Below are 15,223 nucleotides of genomic sequence, written 5' to 3' on the forward strand. Positions count from 1 at the left end.
AGACAACAAAATGTATGACTGCTGCTCCATAGAGAAAGGAATCCCCAGCTGTCTTAGTTGATTAAAGGCAGACACCATTTTGGCAATATGTTCTTTCACACACGCTCCCGGTTGGAGACATAAATCAAACAAACATCTTGTAGCATGGATCTTGGCCCCCGCAGTGTTTCTGGAATTTAACCGCTGCAGAACCGTCCAGACCTCATGCGTGTTCTTTAACTCAGAAACATAAGGCATTTGCTCTGGTCCCACTGCCAAAACTAGTAGACCTTGGGCTTTCCTGTCGCGTTTCTGAGAAACTGCCGCTGCTGCTTTGTCTTCTGCAGATGCGTCTGCAGCTGCCTGCAAAGGCGGTGCTTCAGTACAACTCCACAACTCTTTTGCTTGCAACCAAACCCTTACTCTAGCCTTCCAATCTTGCCAATTTTTCCCATTGAGTCGTGTAAAGGGGACAGTAAAACTTTCCTGGGACTCTGCCATCCTCCCTGGGGCTTAGGAATGATACTCACAGACCTGTAGACCGTCTCCCAGCTGCTGAGGTGGCTCCTCGAGGAATAAGGCGTCTTCCAGCGAGTACAAACTGCGCAGTGCCTCTTTAAAACTTTTCCTAGGCACGTTGCAGGACTCAAGCTGCTTTGAAGGCTTTCGTTGTTGGCAACCGCTTCTGTCTTCGCTCCAGTCCTTGCATAAATCACTCTTAACTGCACTCCTTATCTCCTTCTTGACGTACAAACATCCATAACCTGTCCCATTAAACTTTAATTAGTTTAATGCTAATCATATGTCCAGTGCGCTTCTGATGCGACAACGTTCCATTACAGCAGAGCTTTTCGCACAGCGGCTCAAGAAGGGCTGGAGAGTCAGCATCTTTTCAATAAAGGAATCTTGGAGCAAGCGGTTTGGAACTCAAACAAAAGGTTTATTTACACAAAACAAAAAACTAGTGAAGAATCACACATTTCAGCAAACACGCCCCAAAAGAAAAGGAAGGGGGAAGGGGGGGGAAGAGCACACGAGTGAGCTGACTATTTATACAAACTCACATTCCTGGAAGCCTAACTACCTCCAGCTGCTCAGTGATTAGAGCGTCTTGATTAGAGCTTCTTAACCCTTTAATACCAACAAAAACAACCTTTCTCCCTCCTCTATGTGACATCCTTTTATATATTTGAACATGGCTATCATATCACCCCTTAACCTCCTCTTCTCCAGGCTAAACATGCCCAGCTCCCTTAGCCGTTCCTCATAAGGCATCGTTTCCAGGCCTTTGACCATTTTGGTTGCCCTCCTCTGGACACGTTCCAGTTTGTCAGTGTCCTTCTTGAATTGTGGTGCCCAGAACTGGACACAGTACTCCAGGTGAGGTCTAACCAAAGCAGAATACAGTGGCACTATTACTTCCCTTGATCTAGATGCTATACTCCTATTGATGCAGCCCAGAATTGCATTGGCTTTTTTAGCTGCCGTGTCACACTGTTGGCTCATGTCAAGTTTGTGGTCAACCAAGACTCCTAGATCCTTTTCACATGTACTGCTCTCAAGCCAGGTGTCACCCATCTTGTATTTGTGCCTCTCATTTTTTTTTTGCCCAAGTGCAATACTTTACATTTCTCCCTGTTAAAATTCATCTTGTTTGTTTTGGCCCAGTTCTCTAATCTGTCAAGGTCGTTTTGAAGTGTGATCCTGTCCTCTGGGGTGTTAGCCACCCCTCCCAGTTTGGTGTCATCTGCAAATTTGATCAGGATGCCCTTGAGTCCATCATCCAAGTCGTTGATAAAGATGTTGAATAAGACCGGGCCCAAGACAGAACTCTGTGGCACCCCACTAGTCACTCTTCTCCAGGATGAAGAGGAACCATTGATGAGCACCCTTTGGGTTTGGTCAGTCAGCCAGTTACAAATCCACTGAGTGGTAGCATAGTCAAGACCAAATTTTACCAGCTTCTTTACAAGAATATCATGGGGCACCTTGTCAAATGCCTTGCTGAAATCAAGGTAGGCTACATCCACAGCGTTCCCTTCATCTACCAGGCTTGTAATTCTGTCAAAAAACGAGATCAGGTTAGTCTGACATGACTTATTTTTCAGAAATCCATGCTGACTATTGGTGATCACAGCATTCCTTTCTAGGTGCTCACAGACTGTTTGCTTAATGATCTGCTCCAGAATCTTCCCTGGTATTGATGTCAGACTGACTGGGCGGTAATTATTTGGGTCCTCTCTTTTCCCCTTTTTGAAAATAGGGACAACATTTGCCCTCCTCCAGTCTGCCAGGACTTCGCCTGTTCTCCAAGAATTCTCAAAGATGACTGCCAGTGGTTCTGAGATCACATCTGCCAGTTCTTTTAATACTCTTGGATGCAGTTCATCTGGCCCTGGAGACTTGAATACATCTAAACTAGCCAAGTATTCTTGTACTATCTCCTTAGTTATTCTGGGCTGTGTTTCCTTTGCTGAATCATTTGCTCCAAATTCTTCAGGTCGGGCATTGTTTTCTTTATCGGAGAAGACTGAGGCAAAGAAGGCATTGAGGAGTTCAGCCCTTTCTGTGTCCCCTGTTTGCATTTCACCATCTTCTCCTCTGAGTGACCCCACTGTTTCTTTGTTCTTCCTTTTGCTACGAACATAACCATAAAAGCCTTTTTTGTTGCTTTTAACCTCTCTAGCAAGCCTGAGTTCATTCTGTGCTTTAGCTTTTCTGACTTTGTGTCTACACGTGCTGGCTATTTGTTTGAATTCCTCTTTGGTGGTTTCCCCCCTTTTCCATTTTTTGTACACATCCTTTTTTAATCTTAACTCAGTTAAAAGTTCTTTAGATAGCCACCCCGGCTTCTTTAGGCACCTTCCATGTTTCCGTCTCATTGGTATTGCCTGAAGTTGTGCTTTTACTATCTCCCTCTTAACAAACTCCCAGCCATCATGAACTCCCTTTCCTTTTAGTATTACTGTCCATGGGATCTCACCCAGCACTTCCCTAAGTTTTATGAAGTCGGCTTTCTTAAAGTCAAGAAATTGAGTCCTAGTATGCTTGGCTGCTCCTTTCCGCTGTATAGTAAACTTCAGAAGAGCATGATCACTCGCGCCTAATGATCCTTCCACTTCTACCCCACTAACCAGGTCATCAACATTGGTTAGGACCAGATCTAAAATGGCTGTTCCTCTTGTTGCTTCTCCCACTTTCTGGACAATGAAGTTGTCTGCAAGGCCAGTGAGGAATCTGTTTGACCTTATGCTCTTGGCTGAGTTTGACATCCAACAAATATCCGGGTAATTGAAGTCCCCCATTACTACTATCTCTCTTCCTTTTGCATGCTTGGCCATCTGTTCCAGGAAGGCATCATCTATGTCCTCCGTTTGGCTTGGGGATCTATAGTAAACTCCCACAATGAGGTCACCGTTATTCTTCTCTCCCTTAATTTTGACCCAAATACTCTCACTTTGGCTTTGAGGTTCTAAATCTTGGATCTCTTCACAGGTATACACATCCCTGACATATAACGCCACTCCTCCTCCTTTCTTGTCTGGTCTGTTTCTCTGAAATAGATTGTATCCCTCCATTATTACATTCCAATCGTGGGACTTATCCCACCAGGTTTCAGTGATGCCTATTATGTCATATTTAGTTTGCTTTACCAAGAGCTCAAGCTCATCTTGTTTATTTCCCATGCTTTGCGCATTAGTGTACAGACATTGAAGTCCATTAATCATTCCCCCGTGTCTCTTATTTAAGGATTTTTTCTCCCACCACTAGGTCTGCGTGCTGTTTGCTCCATTTGGTCTATGACATTTGGATTATCATCTTCATCAATTGATAGACTCCTACCTTCAGGAGCACTGTCTCCCTCTCCCACATTAGTCAGTTTAAAGCCCTCCTGATGAGGTTTCTGAGATTTTTGGCAAAAACATTTCTCCCAACCGTTGTGAGGTGCAGCCCATCACTTGCCAGAAGTCCATCTTCAAGAAACTGCAGTCCGTGATCTAAGAATCCAAACCGTTCCTGTTTACACCATTTGCGAAGCCAGCTGTTCACTTCCACTATTTTTGCCTCTCTCCCTGGGCCACGTCGTTCAACTGGGAGGACAGATGAGATGAAAATTTGTGCATTTAATTGCTTCAATTTCCTGCCCAGAGCCTCGTAGTCTCTTTTGATCTTCTGGAGACTATTGCTTGCAGTGTCATTGGTTCCCACATGAACCAAGAGGAAGGGGTATTTGTCAGTGGGTTTTATGATTCCTTGCAGTCGTTCAGTTACATCTTGGATCTTAGCCCCGGGGAGACAGCACACTTCCCGAGACATCTTGTCAGGCCCACAGATCACTGCTTCTGTTCTCCTCAGAAGGGATCCCCTATCACCACTACACGCCTCCTCTTAGGTTTTGTCGGGGTTCTTCCGTGAGCTGTCCGTTCCAAGGTCGCCTGCACATTCCCTGAGGACTGACTTTGCTGCTCGTCTTCATATACCTGATCGACTGTAATGAGGGAGAGATCCTCAAATGGAGTCTGCTCTTCGTCTTCCATGCTAGGGGAGAGTTTGGCCTTTGGAAGCAGGCCTGGCTCTGGGGATTGCCCAGGGGGAAGGCCCCACCAGCCAATGGGCCTTGCATGGGTCCACTCCCTGGGGAATAACTTGAGATGAACCCAGCACTCCTCCTCAGTTTTCTGTTGGATCTCCCACCCTCCCTCCTCTTTTCCACATGCTTTTATTTCAGGCTAAACCCCTGTCTACCATATTTGGTGCCTGGCAGGCAGGAATTTTTCCATATGGCAAACTGGCACTGGTCATTTGGTTTTTGCCTACCTCATAGCAATCACTGTGAGGTTAGGCATTGGGTAAGCCTTGTTTGGGACACGGGTGGCACTGTGGGTTAAATCACAGAGCCTATGGCTTGCCGATCAGAAGGTTGGCGGTTTGAATCCCCGCGACGGGGTGAGCTCCCGTTGCTTGGTCCCTGCTCCTGCCAACCTAGCAGTTTGAAAGCACATCAAAATGCAAGTAGATAAATAGGTACCGCTCCAGCGGGTAGGTAAACGGCATTTCCGTGTGCTGTGCTGGTTTGCCAGAAGCGGCTTAGTCATGCTGGCCACATGACCCAGAAGCTGTACGCTGGCTCCCTCGGCCAATAAAGCAAGATGAGCACGGCAACCCCAGATTCTGTCTCGACTAGACCTAATGGTCAGGGGTCCCTTTACCTTTAAACCTTGCTTGGCTGGAGGGGAGGTTGCAGCCTCCGTCTGCCCCTCCTTGGTTAAGGGTATCCCATCAAAGGGATCTGTGAGGAGTTGCTTCTGTCTGACACCCAGACGGGGGCTAGGGCCATAGAACTCCAGCAGGAACCCCTTGGGGGGACCCCTATTTGATGTAAGAGGTGGACAGGCAGGAGGAAGGTGACGGTAATATGGACCTAGATTCATGGTGGTGGCGAACAGGACACACCCCAGAGGAAGAAATAAAGAAATAATGGGAAATAATGGCAGATGGGGAACCGGAGCAAGCTAGCAGATGCTCTATTCCTGAACAGAGGCAGGACTCAGAAATGGGAGAAACAGTATAGCATACAGTGAACTCTAAGTCACTAGAAAGCCTGGTAGATCCTCCTCCTTCTCCAAGAGCCAGGCGATCCCTTCCTCTCTTAGAGCAGAAGGCCAGAGACAGAAATATTCTGTTGCCGGCCACCATAGCCAGTAAGGTGGCGTTTGGAAGCTGGGAAGTACGCACGGGGTGTGGAGCAGGCACTCTGAGCAACGTCTCGAGACTGAGGGGAGCACTAGCCTGTGAGTTGTGTCCAATAAAGCTGTGGCCTATTTGAACCCAAAACGTATATTCTGTTGTCGTGTATGGTTATTTCGTCATATGGGGTCACTGGGCCTTGGCACGCAAGGGAAGAAGTATGCATGCCAACTTTAAGGTCCTTGGAGGAAAGGTGAAATATAGCTGTAAGAATGGGTTCAGAATGGGAGCAACTATGGAAGCAATGACTGCAGATGGGGGGGGTACATGTAATAATAATAATAATAATAATAATAATAATAATAATAATAATAATAATAATTTATTATTTGTACCCCACCCATCTGGCTGGGTTTCCCCAGCCACTCTGGGCGGCTTCCATAGAAACCAAAAAACACTAAAATATCATACATTAAAAACTTCCCTGAACAGGGCTGCCTTAAGATGTCTTCTGAATGTCAGGAAGTTGTTTATCATTTTGACATCTGATGGGAGGGCGTTCCACAGGGCGGGCGCCACTCTGCCTGGTTCCCTGTAGCTTTGCTTCTCGCAATGAGGGAACCGCCAGAAGGCCCTCAGCGCTGGACCTCAGCGTCCGGGCAGAACGATGGGGGTGGAGACGCTCCTTCAGGTATACTGGGTCGAAGCCGTAAGGTATGCATGTTAATTATGAGAATGACTTGATTAACAAGATCTCTTTCTAAGGTCTAAATCCTTTTCCATGATTGCATGTGGGCACCACATAATGCAGTTAAGAGCTACAGAGCACAAGTTTTCTCCCATTGAACAAATTAAGCTAATCCCTGATAGGACTTTTATCTTCTATGACCAAGGCACAAATGTGGCAGGGGTCCCACACATTCAAAGAATGCACCTAGGGCGTGGTTGCAGGCTCCACCCCAGAAGTATTCTGACACCTGCGAGCACGCAAGGAGATGCACAGTGCAGACGTGCATCAGATTGTATTTATTTATATTTAGAAAAACATTTCTCTATCGCCAAATCATAAACTATCAGGGCAGTGTATAAAATGCCACTATGAACGTACACAATACAAATACTCAGTAAAATGACTAGCTAATCAATTTAAACAGCTTCAAAGGCCTGTCAGCATGCAAAACTAAATGCCGGACTTCTAGTGCTAGATGTCACAGTCCCCCACTCCACCCCTCTAAGTGCATTCGTGGAATGTCTGGAAACCCAGCTCTGCTTTGGGAAAGGGCTTTTGTCAGCAAAGAATCACAGTGATTCCAAAGCTTTGGAGGCAGACAAAATGAGCATGTATTTTATTTTATTTTTATAAGATATTTATTAAGATTTTCAAAATATTACAAAATAAAAATAGAAAACAGAAAAATACAAAATAAAAATAATTAAAAACAACTCAGTCTTTCCATTACTTATTTTTCATTAGCTTGTTTTCCGGACCTCCTCATGCCTCCCTTTTTTTGTATTCCAATTCAGTTTGTTGGTTCAGCAAATCCTTCCCCTCTTTGTTTATCCTAGTCTTTAATCTTAAAATATTGTAACATTAAATCTTTACCTATTAGTAATCCATTTTTCATATTCCCTTATAGTGTTGCAGCTAAAAACCACTTAGTTTCTATCCAACATCATTCTAACATTCATTAATTTTACAATATTTCTGTAAATAGTCTTTGAATTTCTTCCAATCTTCTTCCACCACTCTTCTCCCTGGTCTTGGATTCTGCCAGTCATTTCTGCCAGTTCCATATAATCAATCACCTTCATCTGCCATTCTTCCAGAGTGGGTAAATCTTGTGTCTTCCAATACTTTGCAATGAGTATTCTTGCTGCTGTTGTAGCATACATGAAAAAAGTTCTATCCTTCTTTGGCACCAATTGGCCGACTATGCCCAGGAGAAAGGCCTCTGGTTTCTTCAATAAAGTATATTTAAATACTTTTTTCAATTCATTATAGATCATCTCCCAGAAAGACTTAATCCTTGGGCACGTCCACCAAAGGTGAAAGAATGTACCTTCAGTTTCTTTACATTTCCAACATTTATTATTGGGCAAATAATAGATTTTTGCAAGCTTGACTGGGGTCATGTACCACCTGTATACCATTTTCATAATATTCTCTCTTAAGGCATTACATGCCGTAAACTTCATACCTGTGGTCCATAACTGTTCCCAGTCAGCCATTATTATATTATGTCCAACATCTTGTGCCCATTTAATCATAACAGATTTCACCGTTTCATCCTGAGTATTCCATTTCAACAGCAGATTGTACATCCTTGACAAAATCTTAGTTTTGGGTTCTAACAGTTCTGTTTCTAATTTTGATTTTTCCACCTGGAAACCAATTTTCTTGTCCGAGTTATATGCCTCCATTATCTGATAATAATGAAGCCAGTCTCGCACTTTATTTTTTAGTTTCTCAAAACTCTGCAATGACAAAATGAGCATGTAAACTCGGCTCACCTTTACCTTTCTCCGCAGCAATTCAAAGAGCACCAGCTAGACTCTAACTTTGATTTACTTTCAGTGAAACTGGCTCTAAAAGTATGTGCAGCTTTGAGGACGAGGACTGAATAAACCAAGGGAACTCCACTGAGGCTGATTTCATTCCTCCTCTGGGTCCCGCTACCAATTATGTTTCTCGTAAGATCTAGTCCTAACAATTTTTCTAAGCAAGCGAGTAATTTCACTTGCAGGAATATTGCCACTACATGAGCCATAGAGAAAGGAGCCAAGAGGGATAGAAGGAGGGATGTTGCATGGAAGAGAACATCAGCCACACTCCTTTTTCCCAAGACTCCTCACTCCCCCTTACCACTTGAATGCTTTTTTCCTGTCTGGAGTGTGTCCATCAACTCTGATAATGTCTCTTGCCTACCTGGATGGAGGAAAATGAGGGGCGGGTGTGTATAAATATCCAGGGATTTGCATGCCTGGAATGTGGGTAAAGCAGTGATTAGGGGATATTTTATAAAACAAGGTATAAGAATAAAAACGGAAAGTGAAAAGGAAAAAATAAAACTAATGGAAGAAATAAGGGAAAAAGAACAAATTAAACAATCAAATAATGAAACAACTAAAAAAGAAATTAGGTTATTACAGACAGAATACATGTCCAAAATAGAACAGGAAGTAGAGTGGAATGTGAAAATGTGGAAGCAAAATAATTTTGAATTTATAAACAAACCCAAAAAATATTTGGCGTGGCAATTGAGAAAGAGGCAAAATCAAAGACAAATAAATAAAATAAAAATAGGAGAGAAAATCCTAGATGATCCAAAAGTAATAATGCAAAAATTCAAGAAATATTATGAAGACCTATATAAGAAAGATATACATGCAGAAATAAAAGTGGATAACTTCCTACATCAACAAAGGATCCCAGAAATAAACAAAGAAAAAATACAAATCGTAGACTCTTCAATAACAACATCAGAAATTAAAAATGCAATTAAAAAACTAAAATCAGGGAAAGCACCCGGTCCTGATGGACTCCCAGAAGAATTCTATAAAAAAATGGAGGAAAGTCTAATAGCTCCACTGGCTGAAATAAGGAATAATATTCTAAATAAAGGGAAAATCCCAGATACATTGAAAGAAGCATACGTAACATTAATACCAAAACCAGGAGGAGACCTGGAGCAACTATCCAGTTACAGGCCAATATCGTTGTTAAACTGTGATTACAAACTTTTTGCCAATATATTGGCACAAAGGCTCAAAGAGGCCATTAAGGAAACAATACATCCAAATCAGTCAAGATTTGTCCCTGGAAGACAAATCTCGGCTAACACTAGAAATATTGTAGATGTTATTGAATACTTAGAAGTTAAAAAATATGGAAAGCTAATGAGCCTGAAGATAAATTACCAAAAAATGAAGTTATTGACCAAAAACTTAACACAAGAAAAGAAAATTGAATTACAGGAAAAAACAGGCTTGGAAATTAAAAACAAAGTAAAATATCTTGGATTGTGGATCACAAATAAAAACATAAATCTTTACAAAGATAACTATATTTATACATGGAAGGAAATAAAGAAAGATATGGAAAAATGGACTGTAGAGCTTGTAAAAAAGCCAAAGTGTAGACCACCAATTACCCGAGGTCTCAAAGAGTGACCAAGAGACTTCCGGGTTAGTGCCTCCGGCAATGGCGGATTTCCTCTGATCAGGAGGAATCTGCTTCGTGGAAATCAGGGTCTGGACCGCCACGGCGAGGCGGAGACCCATTAAAAACCACAGGCGGGAGAAGCCTGTGGACGTGGGATTCGGCTGGCACCTTTTGCGCCTCCCCTACTCATGGGGAAACCCGGTTTCGGGGATCCGGAGCGACATGGGGTGAGCGGTGCGGTGCTTCGAATCGACTGCTTTTTTCACAAAGTGAAGCCGCATTGGTGTTGCCGGAGAGCGCTGACTTTTTCCTGTGGACAATTGGACTTTAAACAACTACCCGTGAGTAGAACGGAAAATTGGATTACTAAACATCTTTAATTTGGTACCGAAGCGGGAAGGTTCCAAACAGGAAGTGCGCCTTCCGCTTTTGTAAATAGATTGAAGCAAAGACATTGCAAGCTAAAGTCTGGAAAGTCTTTTGTAAAGGATTAAATCTCCACCGGCTAAAATTACTAAACCCCCTTGGAAGCAGGAGAAGAGGGGGAAAGTTTAGATTGTTTAAGCCTGCAGGAGAGAGAGTGAAGAAAGATAAATTACCACCATTTTGAACCTGGGAACGGGCTGCCAGGGAGCAACGTATTGGGAAAGTTCATTGACTGTGAATAAAACGTATGTTGACAGATAGTTAAACAAGAGAAACATATTGATTCCAATGTTTCCTTTTGCACTTGAAAGGAGCAAAATATCTGAAAATCGAAATTAACTTTGTTAACTTTGTTGCTGGACCTGCTTTTAAAAGGACGGATACAAATAGAAATTGTTTCCCCTAGAGGGAGCTTTTGAAAGTGTTACAGGAGTGGAGCTGGGGAATTCTCCAGCTGCAGAGATTAAAGACCGTGAGAATTAGACATTGACCTTGGGCAAGAATGTGGACAGAAGAAGCCTTAGTGATTGCTTTTTGCAAAACAAGTGCCTTATTGGAACAGCTTCATGAGAAGATAGATGCGATGACTACTAGCATTGACAATTTTGGACAAAAAAGGATTGATTTGGGACAAAAAGTGAATACTTATAAAGAAACTACTCAGGAACCGACCCAGGAATCTGCTTTGACGTGGCAAGCTGTGGAGAAGACAAAGGAGGAGGTTGTTGTTGAACCTCAAGTAATACAAGTGGAGAGAGCCTCGGCCTTGTATGAGCATAAGCTGTTGCTTTTGAAGACCGAATCTGGAGAAAGCCAGATTTGGAGAGATGGAGTCCCGCTTGGATTGGAGAAGGAAAGTTGGAAAGATCCCTTTATGCAGGGATGTTTTGGCCTTTGGGATCTGGTTTTGGGCCAGGGGGAGATTGGAGTGGCAGGGGCCTTTAACTTTGGAGGGACTTTGAAACATGTTTTGAAATATTTTTTGGATTTTGGCCCTGTCTATGGAGAATGGGCTGACCTGTCGAGAAGGGATAAAGACATTGTTAGGTTGGAGTCTCCCCGAGATCTACTCCTCAGTGACAAAGGAAGGAAATAAGAACAAGATCAGCAGAAGACAAAGTAAAGTGTAGGTATAAATATGAAGAAGATCTGCAGAAGGGACATGGAAAAGAGTTAAGAGCCTCGGATAGGAGATCACCAGGTTGATGGACTAGATGGAATGGATAGAAAAGACTGACAGAACCTGAGACCAGGGAGAAGAGACGGTGGATGAAGATTGGAAGAAAGTTTAAAAATTTATTTAGAGAAATATTGTAAAATTTATGAGTGTTAGAAAAATGTTGGAATGAAACTATATGGCTTTAGTAGAAATGTTATAAGGAGTTATGTACAAATAAGTTTTAAGTTTTAGGGTTTTTTATGGTAAGATAAGGTTAAAATAAATTAAGACAATTAAATGACAGAAAATAGTGAAAGATGGAAAGGATTTGCTGAAATAATTAATAACTAGAATACAAAAAAGGGAGGTGTGAGGAGGTCGATGAAACAAGTTAATGAAAGACAAAGATATGGAAATATTGGATCTGTTTTTAATTTTTTCGCTTTTGTTTTTGGTCTTAATGTATTGTGTGTTTTGTTCTTTTTTTCTTTTTTATATGTTTTGACTTGTATTGTTTAATCTCCCCCCCACTTTTTTCTGTAATTCTAAACTTTCAATAAATATCATTAAAAACAAAAAACAAAAAAAAGAGTGACCAAGAAAGCCTTTGAGCTTGTGCATGCGGATCTTTGTGGTCCGATGCCAGTGGCTAGCTTGGGTAATTCCAGATACATTCTGTGTCTCACGGATGATTTCTCGAGGGTGGGATGGATTATAACACTCTGAGACACGTGTCAAAGCGTTTCAGACAGACAGAGGGTCGGAGTTTATGGCCTCTAGCCTGCAAAACTTCTTCCGTGCGAAGGGTATTCAGCACAGGAAGACAGTGCCTTATTCCCTGCAACAAAATGGAGTTGCGGAGCACAGGAATCGAACCCTGCAAGAGGCCATGGAGGCTCTTCTGCTCAATTCAGGGCTGCCCAAATGCTATTGGGCTGAGGCTGTGAAGGCAGCGTCGTTCACGTTGAACAGGACATATAATTCTGTGATTGGGAACACGCCCTATTTCATGCTCCTTGGAAGGAAACCCAAGGTGCACTACTTTCGTATCTTTGGGGCGGAGGCTTGGGTATTGATTCCCAAACAGCAGCGCAGGAAAGGTGGCCCTAGATCACGCAAAATGATTTTCTGTGGATACGAACCAGGGTCAAAAGCCTGGAGGTTTACGTATCCAAGTGGAGATCGCTCACATGTGCTAATCAGCAGGAATGCTGAATTTTGTGAGCAGGCTGGTTGGGACAGGATTCACGGAAACCCCGAAGTGCTCAAAGTTTTGTTTAGAGGTCTTGGTTCAGAGGATCAACCAATTGCACCTGCTGGCAGAGCTGATGGCGATGCACCTGCTGCCGAACTGCCCACCACCAGGCCGCAGTGCCAGGGGGGCAATTCCAAAGAGAGAGGTGAAGTCAGAACCCAGGAGTGTACCCTCATCTCTGCAGGTTTGGCCTAGTTGGCGCAGGTGCAGAAGGTTTCCCTTGTGTCCTACAGAAAAGCACAGTCCATGAGTGCAACGCAGGCGCAGCAAGTCGCTTGGTGGTTCACCAGACGCCAGGGACTCACAGGCAGAGTCTAGCACATCTGGGTCAGAGGGGGAGTCCAGCATGGGGCCAAGACGGTCTAAGAGGACCATGAAGGGTAAACCACTTGACCGTTTCACAGCCACGAATGTGTGGGCTGGTTTTGCTCAGTGCAAACCAGAAAGCTTTGCTGAGGTTCAGAAGTTACCTCAGGCAGAATCCAGCAATTGGCAGAAAGCCATGGAAAAGGAGCTTAGTGCCATGAAGTCTCTAGGAGTCTTCACACTCACAACTCTGCCAGCTGACCAGCAGGCAGTGAGTTGTCACTGGGACTACAGGTTGAAACCCACTGCAGGTGGAGATCCACAATATAAAGCCAGATTGGTGGCAAGAGGTTTCAGCCAGCAACCGGGGCTACACCATTCCCAGGCGTACGTGCCCACAGCCAGAAATGAGACCATGCGATTGCTTTTGGCAATAGCAGCGCAAAGAGGTTCTGAGGCCGCTTATTTTGACATCAATGTTGCCTATTTAAACTCGCCACTGCAGGAGGAGATCTACATGTTACCTCCACCGGGGTTTGAGGGTGACAAACCAGGTCTGGTATGGAGACTGCACCGTTCGATTTATGGCTTTAGACATCAGCCAGAAATTGGAATTTATGTCTCAACGAAGCTCTGGGGAAGCTAGGGTTCCAGAAGAGTCTAACAGACAGCTGCCTGTACCTGAAGGGGACAGGCCAGCAGCAGGATCTGGCTCTTATCTTTGTTGACGACATTGTATTTGTTGCCAGTACAGGTAAACAGGTGCAGGAATTTGCAAGGAGGCTGAAGCAGCACTTCAAACTCAACAAGTTGGGTCCTGTGAGCTTATATCTTGGGGTGCAGATTCACAGAGACCGAGATGGCAGTTTTTTGCTAAATCAGAGAGCAAAGATAGAACAATTACTGCAAAAGTTCAAGATGGCAGACTGCAAAGGTGTCAGAACACCAATGGAAACATGTTTTCTGAAAGACAGCCAGTCTGAGGTAAAGCCAGAGTTCGAAAACTGGGAGGTGTTTCAATCTGCTCTGGGGAGTCTGCTATATCTATCACAATGGAGCAGACCCAGTATAGCCTTTGCTGTTAATCTCCTGAGCAGAGAGTCTGCAAAACCCAGTGTGGTGGCCTGGAATGGCATAAAAAGGATCCTTAGGTATCTGCAAGAGACCAAGGAGTATAGCCTCACACTGTCAGCTCAGGGAGATGCACTGCTTCAGTGCTGGGCTGACGCAGATTGGGCCAACAACTCAGACAGGAAGTCTATCTCCGGAATGGTTGTAATGTACGGAGATTCTATAATTGGCTGGAGGTCCAAGAAACAAAGCCTCATTGCTCTGTCATCGACTGAGGCAGAATTCAGCGCTCTTTCAGGAGTGTGTAGAGAGCTGGAATTCTACACATGTCTGGTCCAGGAGATATGTGGAGATTGTTGCCTACCCATAACAGTGTGGGAAGACAATCAAGCTTGCCTGAAATTGGCAGAATCAGACCAATTTAACGCCTGGACCAAGCATTTGGACATACGGTTCAAAAACGTGTGAGAGAGCGTTAGGACAAACGTGATCAAACTGAGGTATTGTCCTAGTGAAGAAAACCTTGCTGATGGTTTTACCAAGCCCTTAGGTTTCCAGAAGCACGGAGAGTTCTGTGAGGGGCTAAACATGGGTTGAACTGTTTGTATATTCGCACCCAGCTCATTGCGAACGAGACGGGGTGTGGTTCTGGACTGTCAGGAGTTAACACTCCAGGAGTGTTCTTATCAACTGGGTGCACTGCCCACATGATCCGTGATTTTCCCTTTGATCTGTGTTCTGTGGGGGCTGAGCTGTCTCTGGAGAGCAGTCCGTCTGGGAACGCTAGCAAGGTCGTTCCCGTTTTTGTTAAGAGGCAGAAAGCTGCGAACTTGCAGCTAGATTCTGTAGGTTTTCTTATCTGTTTTGAATGCTACTAAATAAAGAGTTTTATATTAGAAGCGCTGGTGTCAAGCTGAGTTATTCAAGGCACCACGTTGACACAGACAAGCCATTTTATGCTGCGTGTGAACTCTGCTATTACCCGGCAACTGAGGAGAGTGGCAGAGCATGGAGTGGAAGCGTGTGGGCACCATTGGAAGTTTGTCGGAGTGGCAATAAATCAAATTTATTGGGCCGTTGCAGCAGACTCAGTGGGTCAGAGGATATACGACCCAACAAACTTTAACAAAAAAAGCCAGAGATTTTCCTTCTAGGAATACTGCCAATAGAAATAAAG

Source organism: Podarcis bocagei (genome assembly GCF_964188305.1).
Source record: "Podarcis bocagei genome assembly, chromosome: 1".
Classification (NCBI taxonomy): Eukaryota; Metazoa; Chordata; class Lepidosauria; order Squamata; family Lacertidae; genus Podarcis; species Podarcis bocagei.